This window comes from Salarias fasciatus, chromosome 11 (genome assembly GCF_902148845.1).
Source record: "Salarias fasciatus chromosome 11, fSalaFa1.1, whole genome shotgun sequence".
Taxonomy (NCBI): domain Eukaryota; kingdom Metazoa; phylum Chordata; class Actinopteri; order Blenniiformes; family Blenniidae; genus Salarias; species Salarias fasciatus.
Genome location: NC_043755.1, coordinates 16646705 through 16661491, shown reverse-complemented (window position 1 = coordinate 16661491; position 14787 = coordinate 16646705). Strand labels below are relative to the sequence as shown.

At 42.7% G+C, this 14787-nt stretch overlaps 1 long non-coding RNA gene across 3 annotated transcripts in view; it reads left to right on the top strand.

Annotated features, from left to right (window-relative positions):
- The window catches only part of LOC115397326 (uncharacterized), a 100311-nt gene that overhangs the window by 26612 nt on the left and 58912 nt on the right, over positions 1–14787 (top strand). For all 3 annotated transcript variants that reach the window (XR_003932456.1, XR_003932455.1, XR_003932457.1), the window contains exon 3: positions 2083–2222. This is a non-coding gene — a long non-coding RNA (uncharacterized LOC115397326). The remainder of the gene's footprint in view (positions 1–2082; positions 2223–14787) is intronic.

Sequence of the window (14787 nt, the reverse complement as noted above, 5' to 3'; positions counted from 1 at the left end):
CTACACAGCTCCTCAAGTCCATCACAGAATAAACAGAGAAACACAACAACCGCATTCACAATTTAGGGTCACCAATTAACCTCGCATGCATGTTTTGGGACCGTGGCGGGGAACCGGAGTACCCAGAGGAAACCCACACCCACATGCTCATTCAGTCCCAGCTGGTATTTGACCTTCTCGCTGTGAGGCGAGAGCGCTACCCACTGCTCCGCCGTGCGGCCCCCACTGCATCCAGTCTTATTAAAATTTAACACGTTGTTCCAGCCATTTTGGGGCTTGCGTTGCATTTGTCTGAAGTGATTATTTTCATTCATCAGCTGGTGAAAGTAATTTTTTTTTTTTTGCATATGTAGACTTTCGAGAATAGGAAGTGGCAATTTCACGACCTGTTTTTTTGCATTGCTGATGAGTGCAACACATTTGTGCAAACACATTAAAGAGCAAGTGAGAAATCTCGTTGTTCACGCTGCCTCATGGGAGCTACCACTAAGCCAGAGAGAGGAAATGTTTGATTGAAAGTAGAAAATGATAACACTTTGTTATTCTTACATTTCTTATCAGACGCTGGAGAACTGCTCATCAGCATTTCTTACAAGGCCACGGAAAATTAAATCATCTGATACCTTTAATGAAGTCAGTTCCACTCAAGCAGAATAGATGTTGTGGACAGTTTGGTCAGCAGTGTTTATGCTGTTGTTGTCCATCTACTGAGCATGTGCAGAAGAATTATTTATTTTCCTACATTTCCTCGGAGCGGGAACATTTTTGGGATCCGTTTTCAGAAATGTCTGTTTTCAGTGGCTCCAACATCTGGTATCGTTCTGACACCCAAAACACAACGAAGCTTTTCTGTTTGCATTTTGAAAACATTGTCAGGTCCTTAAAATGGGTACTACTTTCAAATGGGAGCCTCAAAATATCAAATAAATCAGGCCCAATATCTTTTACTTTTACAATACAGGAATGATGGAATTTGATTGAGTTTAAAATACCTTCATTTGATGTGTTGGTTCTCTGTGAATTGGCTTTAATCACAATGCAGAGGAAATAAATGTTATGGATTTCCTCCCAGCAAATTGCAGACTGATTCTCTGCTGTAGCGCCTGAAGTAAAAACACTGAGCTTTTATCAGTAGTAATCTGCAGCCTGATTTCACTGGTTATAATATATGAGAGCAGGTGAAACAGGGAATACAGCCGTGCAGGCAATTAGAGGTGAGCTGAATAAAAAAAAAAAAAAAGGAAAAAAAAAAAAAAACCCTGGTTCTCAGTTTGTTAAGCTGTCTCCACATCCAGTATGTCTGCCTTAAGTTCTCACATCACCTTTTGTGGATCTTTTTCTCATCTACATTTCTGTCGCTGTCTCTCACTTTGTTGCTCAGCTTCACGTCAGTCTCCTCCGCTGCCGTCATGTGTCTGTCCCCATTTAAAGAATCTCCTAAACTTGAGTAACATGCCAGACAGAAACGTACATGTGAGGTGATTATCACCTGCAAACTATCAGCCGCACAAAGTTGCGAAACCGAGATTTATTTATATCAAAATGAGACACGCTCTTTCTTTGATATTGATTTTTGACAGGAGCAAAGATGGGTGTGTATCTACTTTATTTGACAAAGCTGACAGAGTGACAAAAACAGAGGGACTGAGGAGTGTAGGGAGGCGGGAAGAAAAGCACAGCGACTGACAAAAGTTATAAAACTCCAGCTTATTTCAATTAGATGTCACAGAGTGTCACTTAAAGCCTTTAAATGTGTTCGGAGAAATACAGAATTTCTCTGCTGTGAATAATGTGTGCCTGGGATGTTAGACGAGAAGAGAAGCTGGTTAGGAAGTCATATAATACACCTGCTTCGGTTAAGTTTAAGTCGCCTTACACAATCTATAGAAAATCCATGCTATCTGCATTTTAGATAACCAGACTCCTGCATCTCTTCTCAGCTCTGATTCAGACTTTTAACAAATTTCCTTTGAGATTTTTGATAAAAAGTAATGCGCTTCCTCCCATTTCTGGGAGGAAAACAGCTGCTGTTTTATCACTGATAACAACTAGAGACTAATTTTCTTTTCTTCTCCCTGTAAGAGTTTGAGACGCTGATCGGTGGGATGTCGACCTTCCAGGGACGCCACACGGGGAGACAGACGCCAGCGGGACCGGCAGACATCAGGATCAAGAGAAACTCACCCTGAAGCTACAGGAAGACCATCGAAGAGCAACATGGAGTAAGCAGACACCATGACACCTATGGGAGATCGTAGATCAGGGACTCCGACCTGCAGCTCTAGAGCCACATGTGTCTCTTTACTCCGCTCTAGTGACTTCCTGAAACTTAATAAACAATTTGTCTTATTTACACACCAGAGTTAATCTGGCTCTAATCACAGGCATAACAACTAAAATGACAAAAATAGCTAAAACCACAAGAAATAGGAAAAATACAAAGAGCAGTAAGGGCAACAAGGGAAGCTGCAGTTTAAAGGATGCAGACAAAGCATGAACATGAAAAAAAGGGAGTGTCCAATTTCATTTGTTCCTTGATTCTCCTAAAAACGTTAAACATCACTGAAAGCGCTTTCTCCGTGTTAGGGAATGCAAGTGTCAAGTTTGCACATCCCTCTAGTAAACTACCCAAGATAGCCAAAACTACTTTTTATGAGGAGCAATATCACAAACACTCGGAATTTAGGTGCGCCCAGAGAATCTTTCCAATTTCAGCGGAGAAACACACAAAACAATTTTCTTTTCTCACGTCAAACTCTGGACATCCATCATTCTGTAGAGTGAAGGTCAAACATTGAGGAGTCGTAGCAAATACCAAAACACAATTTGGAGTGGAGGAGGACTGTAAATACAATTTCTGACCGGCCAAAACACTCATAGATAAAAAAAAAAAAAAAAGAGAGAGAGAGAGAGGGATTCAAGATTGGAGAACAGACAGAGAATAGTTATAGTTGAGCATATGTTTAAGTTTTGGTCAGTCACTTTCAGCTGTGAAAACACAGATGTTTAATTTCACATTTTTAATTTTATTTTTGCAATGCCTCCTGCTGTTGGTCCTTACTTAACACAAAGATAAAATGTGAGCTTGTTGCCATGTTTTAGACCAATAATCGCACCCGTGTGTGTGTGTGTGTGTGTGTGTGTGTGTGTGAGTGTGTGTGTGAGTGTTGCAATTTTGCGACAAGAAAGCCACAGATTATTGCACATGAAATGTTATTCATACAAAGCAGCTCTAGCGTGACTATCCCCCTGCCACAGCACTCAACAGCCTATTGGAGAAATACAACAGAACAAATCTCAGTGAAAATAACAGGCTGCGAATCTCACAGGGGAGATTCTCTCTCACCTCTCTTCAGCTCCGCTTTGACTTTTTTTTTTTCTTTTCCAACCGAGGTGCTTATAGAAGGAAAAGAAAGTGATTTTTTTTTTTTTGCTAATTAGCAGAAATGATCCTCTTATTTGTGTGTTGGGAAGTGTTATGAGAGTGTTTCTAGAAGCATTCGCGTCGTAAAAAGTCGGGAAGGTGAGTTAAAGTTTGGACATTAAGACGTTTAATCTGCCGAGTCAGCGAGCAATACTTTGCTTTTAGTGCATTGTTGCTGCAGTATGTAATCCATAAAGTTTAATTGTACTTCCTTGGCTAGTTAGCGTATCTGGAGTACCGAACGTAATTAATTGCATTGAATGTAATCAATTTCAGTTAATAAGAGTAAAGAAAATAAAAATAATTTACAATCCAGTATTTGAGAAAATGACGTCTGTGAAGTCAGAAACTTTGGAATAAAAAAACCCGACATTGGTAAAGCAAATTATTTTACGAAAGGGAAATGTTGATGGATTGTTTTTCATTTCAACACATGCGGTGTAATTAATTAAAACCTAATTTACAAGGAACACAGTTAGTGTTTCTGTGCTTTCCCCGCCTCACACTGATTTTCCCTCTAACGGCCTGAACGCACTGGACGCGGAAGCGCCGCGCGCGGTAGCGCCGCGCACTGCGCTTCTGATCGCCTCCCATGTTAACCTATCTGACCGGCCGCACCAAACGCGCAGTGGAGCGCCGCGCGCGCCGCGGCTCGCGCTCTGCAGCGCGCCCGCTCCGCTTCGTTCTATTTTTCACGCGAGCCGCGAGCGCCGGGAGCGCCATGTGTCAAGCTGGATCAAGCAGATCGGACCAGACAGGAAGTCGGAAACAGAAAAGGCAAGAGAATCCGGTCAATTTTCAAAATATAACAAATTAAATGACGATTAGTTACGGGCGGTGTTGCTCGTCTGTCTATAATTTGTCACTTGGGTCTAATCACAAGACAGATGGACACACAAACAGACATACGCATGTACGCACCCACACACACACACACACACACACACACACACACACACACACACACACACACACACACACACACACACACACACACACACACACAGCGACAGACATTCACGTGATGCAGAAAAAAAGAGGACAGGAGGAGAAAAAGTCTCTCCACAGGTCACCAAAACACACACATCCATACTGGCAGAGCGAGACAGAGGGAACAGGGAACAAACGTGAAAACCGAGAGCTGACGGAGCGAGCCGAGTGCAGCCGATGTGTGACCAGCGCGGAGAGCGCAGGCGCCTCCAGTGCGAACAGCCAAGCGCCGGCGCAGAGACGCGCGCGGCGCGCGCGGCGCCTCCGCTACGCTTCCGCGTCCAGTGCGTTCCCGGCGTAAGAATCTCGGCTTCCAGACTGATCTCCCCACTGAATTGAACATCTTTTCTCATAATCCTCTTCCTGCTCACTCAGCACTTGACCAGTCTGCTTAGAAATGCACATCAAAATCTGCATTCACATTGCTAGGATAAGAATGCAGCTGCATGTTAAAGTTTTTTTTTTTTTTGCTGCTTTAGCATTTCTGTTGTGTACCTGTTAATGAAGTATGGCATAGCAACGTTTGGGGGTGGGGAGATAATTTATTTAATGATCTTACATCTTTATTAATGCAGTTTTCTGTTGATGGCAGGGCCATTGTGCCTGTTACACCTGCTCCTTGAGAGTATGTGATGGTAAATACTAAATCAGATGAAGATCTGCAACAATAGAGGCAAAGTGATCATAACCATCTTCATTGATCACTCTGGCTTCTCATAAACATGCATCCGATAGTTTTTACCATATCTAGGAAATTCAAAAACCACTTCAGGCTCAGACACTGGTCATTATGGTGTACATTTTTTACAATTCTACAAACACAACATTAAAATAAATCTTGTCAACCGAGCCTTAACTGTTATGGACAAGCAATCTTTTGTACATCCCAGTGTGCAACTGCTGCACACTGGGATGAACAAACTTCAAATGTTCTGCAAGAGTACGATAAAAGGGGAAAAACATCGCCTCATCCCCCTTCCGTAGAAATCAGTCCCTCCTGACTGTAAATATTCCATCAGTACATAAAAGATTAGAGATTAGATTTCCACACAAACATGCGAGTGTCATCATCATTTTTGTTTTCGTCGATGCTCTTAGCGTTTCAGTGTCCAGGCCATCGGTGTCACAGTCATCTGCTCATTCAGGCTCATTTCAGGATTAGATTGGGTTTCCTCCCTTTGCTGTCCTCCCCTCTTTCTTCATTTTCCTAGCTGTTCTCTGTGATTTCTTCACTCTGCTGTTCTGTTTTTTTTTTTTTTTTTGTCTGCGTAATCTCAGTGATCTCTATGCGGGCTGTTTATAACTTCTGAACATGGCACTTCCCTACCCTGACTTACTTTCCCTGAGTAGCAGTGCAGAGAGGAGTGTGTTCATTTCCAAGGTGCTCAGTACACTTATCTTTTATTTCCCTCTAGATTATTTTTTTATGGCAGTTCAGTGTTGGCAGATGTTTTACGGTGAGGAGGAAGAGGTACAACGGGAGATGGCTTCTCCCGTATTTTCCCTGTGGTGATGTTTCAACATTAACGTGTTGTAGTTACATGTCTTTTACAATTTTCTATTATCTCGAGTGCTTCTGCCATGCTAAAAGTGTTCTCAGACTTCACATTTTCGCACAAACAATCACTTTTTGTGTGAATGATGGAATTATCATTCTTGGATCGGTTATTATGGCCACTGGCTGTTGTGGAAACTGTAAAGCACAACCTTGGCACGGCTCATTGCTCAGATGAGATTCTGTAAATATACGGTAGCAATAACAAAGAGCAAAAAAAAAAAAAACTGCAAGACATTTTTTAATAAACAAGATTTAAACGTCATTTCATTCTCTGGGAAAAGTCATTGAGCGGTGGCTAAACAAGCGGCGGTTGCTAGGCAACATCCGAGTGGTAACTTTTGGGTTGGCACGCTCATTTCAAAATCGTGGTTGATGTGGTTATTTGCGTGTGTTTGTGCATTTTTAAACCTGCATCAGTCATTCCAAAGTGCAGTCAACAAGCTGTTTTATGCCTTATCGTTTCCGCAGCGGTGTGTGCGGCTCTTCAAGCGGCGGCTCAGTCTGGCTGGAATGAAGAGAGCGCAGGCTTCACACGATATAGGAGCTATCTATTTGATGCCCTGCAATTGCACGGATGAATATTAAAATGATTTCTCAAATTCTGCCTCCCTTTTAGAAGTGTTGGAAATGTTCTTCCTCTGTGGCGGTCCCCTATTGTTCTCTGCATACAAGGGAAACGTCCTTACTGTACAGAAATGAGCCATATTTCAGTCTGCCCCTACATCCTGGTGTGAAAAGAGAAGAAGGGGCAGACAGCTGAAAGAATAGCCTCCGTGTTCTGCCTTTGACGCTTATGACGGCTTCGACTTTTTAACCCCAGCTTCCATTGGATGAAGGAGTACCCCCTCTTGGTCCGACTGCTTCCATTCGCTGTGCTCTGTGTCCGTCACCCCCCCCCTTCCGAACCCCTGCCTCTCTTTCTCTGTCTCATTACCTCTCTCTCCCCCTCCTCACGCAGCCCTTTCTTTTCTTTTCCCTGCGCCTGTGGTCATTTTCCGATTGGTGATTGAGCTGAGTTGTGTGCGTTTGAAACAGGAGGAGTGGGGGGGGAAAGAAACCGTGCTCCGGCGTAGAGGACAGGGCAATAGAAAGTAACAGGATAATGGTGAAGGGGTTGAGAGAGGTGTGGAGAGTGAGAATGATGGCATGGAGGAAGAGAGTGAGAGAATTGTAGGGCCAGGTACTGCCTGAGTGCTGATACTGGGCCGCTGACCTTCCACCATCTGATATTTCTTCCTTCCCCCGTCTCCTCCTCTTATCGGCCACTATTTCTCAACGAACCTGACTTTCCTCGCGAACATTGTGTTGCAATGATCAATTGGTGTTATTACATGCTACATTTGCAACCGCAGCCTAATTACCTTAAGATTAAGTGCACACGGAGTTCTAGGAAAACTTAAAACTTCCTCCCATTGTCTCCGCTTGCCTCCCTCCTCTGTCTCTGGCCATAATCAATCTTTCTTTCTATGCCTCTGCCGTCCAGCATCACCCCATTCCTCTCCTTATATTCCTTCCCTCCACCATGTAATTTGAGAGGGAACACAGTGAAAAAATCCCCCGGCAGTCTGACCCACCGTTGAACCTTTGCTTGCTTTGACAGATCACTGTAACACAAGCCTTTCATTTCATCAGCGAAAAGCGTCTCTCTCTCTCTCTCCTCTCTCTCTCTCTCTCTCTCTCCCTCTCTCTCTTTAATGTGTTGTATCTTTCACTACAAATGGACAGCAGTAAAAAGATCAAGTCCAGTTCCATTAATGTGTGTGATATGTGTGCTTTGTCCGAGTGTGTGTGTGTGTGTGTATGTGTGTGTGTGTGTGTGTGTGTTTGTCCACCTCGGTGCCACTGATGTATACGACCACTGTGTTTTTGTAAGGGGCCCATTTGTGAGATAAAGGTAGCTATAGCAGAGATAAGAGGCGGGCAGAAGGGGGCTTTGTTTCGGCCAGACGTGGTGAGAGGTCTGCAGACGGCTGGAAGGATTCATTCTGTGTCACTCGGAGCACCTCTTAATAAGAAAGTAAACCCTAAAACACACGGGCCATTCAGTGCGTGTGTTTGACAGGTGACAGCTGCACAATGGTTCGAAATACAAGAAAGGATCCAAGATTCAAACTGCTTGACAGAAAAAAAAAAAAAAAAAAAAAAAAATGTACATCTAGAAAGTCTAAATTCTGGGAATCGTCGACTGTTTGTGGACTGGTCTAAAGCATATAGCTGTTTTGAGTCTTTTGGCAATTATTAACCACATGACTGCTGCTCCAAAGGCATGCTGGTCATCACATCCATCCTGTGACAGCAGCAGACTACATATGTGGTTACAAAATAGAAGGTCTTTCATACAATTATAGTGTATGTTTTTCTAATATTCCCCAGATCTGAGCGATGTATGGTGTCGGTCAATGAGAATAGTGTGTATGGCTTCTATCTGAAACAGGAAGATTTCCTCAGAATGCACAGTTTTGACCAAAATGTGGACATTCAAGTAGCTATTTCCTGAATTCATGGGGGAAGCCGTGTGCTTATTTTGTGAATAACAGATGTGTCCATAGATTAAACTCTGGCTCACAAGAGAAAGTCAGAAATTCAGTCCTGATGCAGAGCAGAAACAATATCTTCTGAGCCTACTGTATGTCGGAAGCTTCTTTCTATTAGGAGCCAGATTTATATGTAGCAGATCTGGAGTCGACTTATGGCCCTGTCGCAGTTTTTCACAGGGGCCTCCTTGAGAAAATGAATGCCCCGCCTCTGATTGACAACAAAGGCGGTCTAAAAGTGTTTCCCCAACTCTATCACCAATCACCGAGTTATCAAAGATAATTCCAATCTTAATGACTCTTACTTAGTATGAAATCAGCAAAAACCCCATTACAAGTCCTTGTCAGGTACGCATGAGCATATCAGTCCTTTTGTTGTGGACAGAATGAAAGGTTATGGCGATTGAGGGGGAAATTAAAGGGTATAAAAGAAATGGAGTATTTCCCGCGTGAGGACATTTAGGAGATTGAGATTGTAATCATCATCGTTCTAACTGACAAAGAGTCAAATGGTGTGAGGTCTATTGTGTAAACTAAATGAAAAAGTAAAAGACTGACATTGTAAAGGTTAGACGGTTGTACTGGTGAGAATGAGAGAAGCACAGGAAAGCTGTGTGTGTGTGTGCGTGTGTGTGTGGAGATAGGTGGATGGGATCAGTGAAGGAGATGAGGGAGAGATGGGCAAGGGGAAAAATGAGAAAGAGAGGGAAATTTGAGACAGCGGGAGCGAGGAAGAGGTTAGCCGGCTGGCAGGGAGAAAAAGAAGAACTGGCCAGGTTGATTCGAGAGGTCTCAGGAAGGTCATTCATTTGACATGGTTGGCTGCTCTGTGCCAGCTCTGACCCGGTGTTCAGGCTCTCTCCAGTCGGTTACACGCTCTCTGTCTGCTTCTCTATTTCTTGCCGTCTCCGTCTCTCTACATGCAATGTAAGATCTGTAGTATCATTTTTTACCTTCAAGCTTTTTCTTTCTTTCCTTTTTTTTTCACTGCATCTATCCTTGATCTCTTTGTCTCCTCCACTTTAAGATGTCAGATGTAGCAGTACACTGCAGGATACACACCATAAGTGAGGCACGGGAACGATTATCAGCCAAGGTAAAATAACTGAATGGAATCAAGTGGCTGAATTAACTGACATTTGTCTTTTGGTGCAAAAGCCATTTTAGAGGTTGTTCTTTTTTTAACAGTTTTGTTTTGTTTTTGGAAATTCTGCAACCTTTTCAAGAATTCAGTGTCCTAAGTTGATATTCCAGGGCTTTTTGCGGAAGTCACCTAGTAACTTATGCCAGTATTTTTTTTTGTTTTGAAGATCCCTTATGTTTTTGCTGTTTTGAAGTAATATAATCCACAGTTTGAATCATCGTGGATGTCAAAGATGTTCAACATATGCACCTCTAATGATTCTGCAAAAAAACTGCGTCGTGTGGATTTTTTACTCCCTGTTCACTGACTGTGGGATATTTCTTTCTTACTTATTATTCATGTACAGGATATAAAGGAACATCAGTCCTGGAAGTGCATCAGTACAGAAGTTCTCTTTTTGGATTCAAATAGCAGATCCCTCAACTATTAAAAGACAGATCCAAAATGAAGGATTTTAAACTGCTGCAGCATATTAATGTATCTGACAACAAGCCCTTTTCTCATGCCATTAGTTTTGCTATTGATTTTCTTCTCATGATATGCATCTTAGCTATATTTTCTGCCTCATTTTTTTAAAAATGCGATTAAAAAAAAAATCATACCCTTCAGATGGTTTTAGATTGTGTCATGATGAGTGAACAAGAGTCTGGCTGATAACAGTGAATGAAGCAGCGCCTCCAATCAGCCTGTGCTGTTACACATCTGAGGTAGACTGTCAGACAAACAGTATCCAGACACAGATTTTCATTCTCTGTCACTTTCTTTTTCAAAAGTGTAACTTCTTTCACAATTTATAATCTCCTGTGCCTCCAACTGCCTATTAGTGTGTTCTCAGCTGTGAAAGACGCCTCAGACTCTGTGCATTAATTACAATGTACGCTCATCTCAGATGAGAGAAGGTAAAGCGCACAACTTCAGTTTGTAGACGTGGTAAAGAATAGGATGAAAATAGTGCCAGAAGTGGGGAAAAAAAGGTGACAAATCACTGAACTAAACAGTTAAAATGGGAGAAAAATAGACTGCAGCAGCAACAAGAAATTAAGCACCAAAAGAAAAGAAAAGAAAAGTAAAAAAAAGTGCTTTAATGTTGACTTTTTCAATTTGCTACATGTAAAAGGAGACACAGGAATGAACTAATATTGGCATGACTGCAATTCTTCAGCCAGTTCACGACTTTTGGCCTTTTGGAGGTCAAGGGGACATGCACTGTGGGCCTTCGAGCGTTTGTGTGCACAACTGCTAGTTTGTGTGTCTTTTAATGTTTCTAGTCAACTGCACATCTGACATGCGCTCAACCTTTAACCCCTCGCAGTGCAAATGCTTGGCCCGGGACCGGCGTTACTTGGCAGGCAACTCAGGAAACAGCAATGGTGTCCTTGCATATGTGTGTGTGTGTGTGTGTGTGTGTAATTAGTAGGTGTGTGGGGGCGACATGTGCAGTCCTTCTAAATTGGTTTTTGCCCTCAAAAAGTGGACAAGTCTTGCAAAACAAGCAGCTGAGCACGACCACACATACATACATAATTCATCAACTAACTGCCTTTAATTGTTTTCTTTGTTTTCCAGCTTTGCAGTGCAGAACACACACATCTAACATTAAACATGCACATTCTGAACTACAACTGCGTCACTTCTGTCCCTCTTAGTCAAGCTCACATGCTCTTTAAAACAGTCAGTGATGTGTCAGGGTGCTGAAATTTTGAATTCTAAGGGTGGGCTTCCTTTTGCTACCAGCACCACACCTTTGATCAGTCGGTCCCCTGCCTTCCAAAACCCACATGCTCACATAAAAACTAACTGACGGTCATTTCGAGCAGGTGATCTGTTATCAGTAATAAACTGCATGCCAAAAAGTTATCTTCCCAGCCTAGTTTGCACTATAAATGCTTTTTATGAGCCTCGGGCCTTGTACAGTAAAAGTCTTTCATCTATAAGGCTTTCAGCTGTGTGTCTTTGCCTTGCCAATAAGACATGCTGTTTAAGACTTGGCAGCTTCTCTCCAGCCTCCAGAGTAAATGGTTTGCAGCTGACTTTTATGCGCAGTGGTTTCTAAACTTTTCCAAAATGATTTTTGTTACAGCCAAAACCGATTGTCTGAAAGAGGTGGCTGACCTTCAGCCCCGCAGCGTCAGCGCCTTGTGCTGCGAGATTCTTTTCTGAGTAATTAACATAGCAATTCTTAGATTGTCAGGGTGCCTTTTGAAAAATGTTAAAACTGGGCTGTAAATTATAAAGTGTGTCAGAACTTTGGTGAGTCGACTGCAAAATCAAAGTATTTGCAAACTCTCAGACTTACCATTAGTGAATAAGACGTGTGTGTGTGTGTGTGTGTGTGTGGGAGCTCATGTGTGTTTATCAGCGGCAGTGGAACCTGCCCGGGGAGACATTCCTTTCTACCTGACATGGCTAAGTAACTATATAGACACATGCAGACACGCCCCCCCCCCCCCCACACACACACACACACCTTGCTTTTTAACAAGATTGGCCTGTTGTGCATGTTCTCTGTAAAACTGACAAGTAATATATCTGAGGAAGGGAAGTTATACTAAGGATAATAGAGGTTACTGCATATGTGGGAGCATGCCTGGGTTGCGGGGTGGGGGGGGGTGGGGTGGGGGTGGGGGTGGGGGGGGGGTGGGGGGGTGCACTTTAATTATTTACAGCTGAGCAACCAAAACTCTCTCTCTCTCTCTCTCTCTCATTCCTCATATCTCTCACTCGTTTCCCCTTAGTCTACCCTATAATCCAGTTAAGTTATAAACACAGTTAAAGTTTCCATCTCTCTCTCTCTCTCTCTCTCTCTCTCCTTCCCTCTCTCTCTCTCTCTCTCTCTCTCTCGCTTCCTCGCTCTCTCACCTTGGGTGGCCGGTCCCTCTGTGTTTGTTCATCTTTGTGGTCCTCAGCTTTTTGTTTGCCTGTTTGTGCCTCTGCAGATGAACGCCCACAAAAAGAAAGAAACAAAGAAGGAAAAAAAAAAACAAAAACGTGCAGCTTTGGAGGTCACAGTGCCACTAATTTAAAAGTTTATTTTTTTCACCTGACAGGACTTAGTTTTGATAAAGTTTGTCAATAACAGAAAAGTATTTGAGATTCTTTGGCTGATAACAGCGTTGACTGAAAATTAGGAGTCACATCAATGGAAATTTCAATATGAGTAACAAACAACGCTATTAGAATTATAGAAACAATAGATACAAAGGATGAGATGCAAAAAGAAATGTTTATCACGGTGATGTTTTTTGTGATCCTTCTGTTTATCACATCTTTTGAACAGCCTTGAATCAAGAGCAGAATCAAACAAGTTTGTATATTTACAGAATCTGCTCGGTGCCTTTGTCTGGAGATTGTCAGTCTGTCTGGGTCCTCTTTCAAAAAAAAAAAAGGGCTTTGCGGTTTAACGTGTCTTTGGTCCTGAGCAGTAACAGTTATATTATGATGTTACACTGATCCCTAGAAAGAGTCTTCAGCGTTTACTGAGGTCAGAGGGCACCGCGGCAGCTGGATTATTTGAAGGCTGGCGCAATATAATCCTCCATTGCCTTTTGCTATTAATCATGATGTCTTGCTTGCGCATAATTAGGTTTGAGTCTCGATTTTCCTCGAGGTTATTGTGTTTTATTCAAGCCTATGATTGTTGCACCTGCCCTAACTGAGATAATGTAATTAAGGTTTATTTTGATATCGCCGTAATGGAATAAAAAACAAAGTTGAAAATAGGATTAAGGAATGGGATTAAAAGGTGTTTCCTTGCGCTTGACAACATGTTATTTTGAATGCAGGTGAAGACAGCGTTTCCACCTATGAATAAGATAAGATAATCCTTTCTTCCACGATGGGGAAGTTTACTGTCGGTGGGTAAGGCCTCCTCCTTTCGGGGGGGGGCTACTGTACACAAAGTTGTTGAGTCGTTAGAGCGAGGCGCTTTGATATTTGTGTAAACGCGCGCTCAGTAAAACAGGGGGGCACTGTGAAGTTTTATGGTGCGTCTGGGTTGTCAGGTCTGCTCAGCCTGAATAAAACCAGCGCAGTTCGTCTGTGTGTGGGTGCGTGAGTGCAAATGGCAGGCATGCACCTCCCACCTCGCCCAACCCCTCTCATTCCCTGCAAGTTACGCCTTCTCCCCGCTGGAATCCTGGGTGGAAACTGGTCGCAAGTGACTCGCTCTGAGAAAGAGACGTCTGCCTCAAAAGTTGAAAAAGAGCTTGGATATAAACATTTTGCAGACCAAATGTCGTGCAAATGCAGATTTGCTTTATTTATACTTTTGCTTATGTAATGTGAACTCTCACACAAGTAGCTGGAGCTGTGAAGGTCAGTTTAAGCAAGGTAAAAGAGGAAGGAGCGAGAAGAATGGAGGCAGCGGAGCAGGACGGCGGGAGAAGTTGCTGACACAACTCTTTCTCTGCAGCGTCTATACATAGAGTCTCTATATGATCTGTGGGTGGCCTAAAACACTTTGCTGGGTGCAGGAGGGCAGTGTGAAGCTTGTTCGGTGGAAAGTGAAACCAGCCAATCCTCTCAAGTCTTACATCAACACCAGAATGTTATTGATGTGCTCTATTTTAAGGTGAGAGCTTTGAGAGCCTCGCTCCCTGAGCGCCTCTGTTTCACCCTCTTTTGCCTATGTATGCTTTGAGCATTCCTCTCACTGCAGAGCCGTGTGAAAAAAGAAAAAAAAAAAAAAAAGAAGCTGGCTTGTCTAACTTTCCCTGAAGTTAATGATTCAGAAGAGGTGTTGGCAGACTAAATTATCGCTCTCTGAAAGGCCCCATTGAGATCCTACATGTGAACCACACGTATCTGAAGCGAAGCTCGAGTCAGCCAAAAAAGATTGAGCCTTTATCCACCCAGATCAGTATGTAAATATTATAAGTGTCAAAACTGAAATTAGGTTTTTTTTTTTTTTTTCTTTTTCGCAAACTAAAGAAGAAGAGACTGACTTGCATTTTAGATATTTGCTGATGAAGAGTAATACGTTTCAGTTCGCAAAGTTGGCCTGTTGGCTCGGAGCTCAGAGTCGAGTAACGTGAATATGCAGCGTAAAGTGAAGAGATCCTGAAAGACTCTCTTTCAAGGTGTTAATGTCTTAACTGCTTTTTGTTTTCCTGCCAGATGTGTGTGTGGCTTTAACCAT